We start from the raw sequence: 2,500 nt of genomic DNA, 5'->3' as shown, positions 1-2,500 counted from the left end.
CGACGATCAGCCGAAACGGCTGTAGTTTATCGCATCGATTTCATCGAGCAACCGATGGACGCTGCCGCGTTCGTTCGTAAATGAATGTTATACATACTCACGGATAGCCTGAGGCGAATAATCGCAAACGACGACGCGTCGATTGTGCGGCCATCGTTGCTCGCGCGACTAACGACGATCAGCCGAGACGGCTGTAGTTTATCGCATCGATTTCATCGAGCAACCGATGGACGCTGCCGCGTTCGTTCGTAAATGAATGTTATACATACTCACGGATAGCCTGAGGCGAATAATCGCAAACGACGACGCGTCGATTGTGCGGCCATCGTTGCTCGCGCGACTAACGACGATCAGCCGAGACGGCTGTAGTTTATCGCATCGATTTCATCGAGCAACCGATGGGCGCTGCCGCGTTCGTTCGTATATGAATATTATACATACTCACGGATAGCCTGAGGCGAATGATCGCAAACGACGACGCGTCGATTTTGCGGCCATCGTTGCTCGCGCGACTAACGACGACCAGCCGCAACGGCTGTAGTTTATCGCATCGATTTCATCGAGCAACCGATGGACGCTGCCGCGTTCGTTCGTAAATGAATAATATACATACTCATGGCTAACTTGAGGCGAATAATCGCAAACGACGACGCGTCGATTTTGCGGCCATCGTTGCTCGCGCGACTAACGACGACCAGCCGAAACGGCTGTAGTTTATCGCATCGATTTCATCGAGCAACCGATGGACGCTGCCGCGTTCGTTCGTAAATGAATAATATACATACTCATGGCTAACTTGAGGCGAATAATCGCAAACGACGACGCGTCGATTTTGCGGCCATCGTTGCTCGCGCGACTAACGACGACCAGCCGAAACGGCTGTAGTTTATCGCATCGATTTCATCGAGCAACCGATGGACGCTGCCGCGTTCGTTCGTAAATGAATAATATACATACTCATGGCTAACTTGAGGCGAATAATCGCAAACGACGACGCGTCGATTTTGCGGCCATCGTTGCTCGCGCGACTAACGACGACCAGCCGCAACGGCTGTAGTTTATCGCATCGATTTCATCGAGCAACCGATGGACGCTGCCGCGTTCGTTCGTAAATGAATAATATACATACTCATGGCTAACTTGAGGCGAATAATCGCAAACGACGACGCGTCGATTTTGCGGCCATCGTTGCTCGCGCGACTAACGACGACCAGCCGAAACGGCTGTAGTTTATCGCATCGATTTCATCGAGCAACCGATGGACGCTGCCGCGTTCGTTCGTAAATGAATAATATACATACTCATGGCTAACGTGAGGCGAATAATCGCAAACGACGACGCGTCGATTGTGCGGCCATCTGTTGCTCGCGCGACTAACGACGACCAGCCGAGAAGGCTGTAGTTTATCGCATCGATTTCATCGAGCAACCGATGGGCGCTGCCGCGTGCGTTCGCCCGATTGCGCGTGAAGTTACTGTTCGGAACCAAGAATATACGGGTGTATTATACCCGTTGGTCGCAGCCACGCGCAAAGGCTTTTGAATGTACTGTACGCCCGGCCGTCGAACGATGGTTTTCCGTCATTCAGGAAACAAAAAGAAACTTTTGTCGTCGATATGGCGCGTTCAATCCTCCGTCGATACGCTGGTCGGAGGTGCGAACATCGAATATTTTTAAAGCAAAGAACAAGGAGCATTTTTAAATACAAAGAGAAAAATTGTAAATTGTATATGATTACCCTGAACGGTGGATCACTTGGCTCGTGGGTCGATGAAGAACGCAGCTAATTGCGCGTCAACGTGTGAACTGCAGGACACATGAACATCGACATTTCGAACGCACATTGCGGTCCACGGATAAAATTCCTGGACCACGCCTGGCTGAGGGTCGTTCACTTGTCCTAAAACTGCTTGCGTTGTTCTCAGATTCCCTAACCCCGCCGTCGTTTACCTCTCCTTTCGGGGAGATGGCGAAGAACGTTTCGGAGCCGGGTCGATGAAGAGAAAGGTATCAACGTACGAGCGAGAATTTGGGTATTTCGTTGGCGTTTGTCGCTGGACGTACGAAAAAGAATAAATATTATATATTATTGGCAAGTTTGCGCACCCCTTGCGTGGTGAGGCAGAGATCAGTCTGGACTCGCGCGAGTGTTTTACGGCGTCGTGCGTCGTGTTGTCTGGAGTATCATCACGACCGCCCGTTAAAGCACCGCTCCTACGATTTCTGACTTTGACGGCACTAAAAACCACCGTGGGGCGCAAATCGCGTTTCGTACAAATCTAATGATTACCGGCGCTCCCGACGTTGCCCGAAGTTAATAATTTATGCAAAGGAAAGAGAAAATAAAGCGTATACTAGTTTTGGAGCATAACAAAAAGGACACTGGAAAGAAATTTGACCAAACACTGATAATTATGATATGTAATATATGCCCTACCACGTGAAATTTGTGGTATCCGTCGGTCGTCGTCTTCCTCTCTGTTCGTTCGTACAGCCCCAG

The 2,500-nt window shown here is 50.0% G+C and overlaps 1 non-coding gene across 1 annotated transcript; it reads left to right on the top strand.

Annotated features, from left to right (window-relative positions):
• Nucleotides 1-1,735: 1,735 nt before the first annotated feature.
• LOC143350731 (5.8S ribosomal RNA) lies at nucleotides 1,736-1,890 on the top strand. The gene has a single exon (XR_013081229.1). It is a non-coding gene; the product is annotated as a 5.8S ribosomal RNA (ribosomal RNA).
• Nucleotides 1,891-2,500: the final 610 nt, after the last annotated feature.

This window comes from Colletes latitarsis, unplaced genomic scaffold (genome assembly GCF_051014445.1).
Source record: "Colletes latitarsis isolate SP2378_abdomen unplaced genomic scaffold, iyColLati1 scaffold0025, whole genome shotgun sequence".
Lineage (NCBI taxonomy): Eukaryota > Metazoa > Arthropoda > Insecta > Hymenoptera > Colletidae > Colletes > Colletes latitarsis.
Note: the sequence above shows the minus strand (reverse complement) of the source record. Positions and strands in the feature narration are given on the sequence as shown.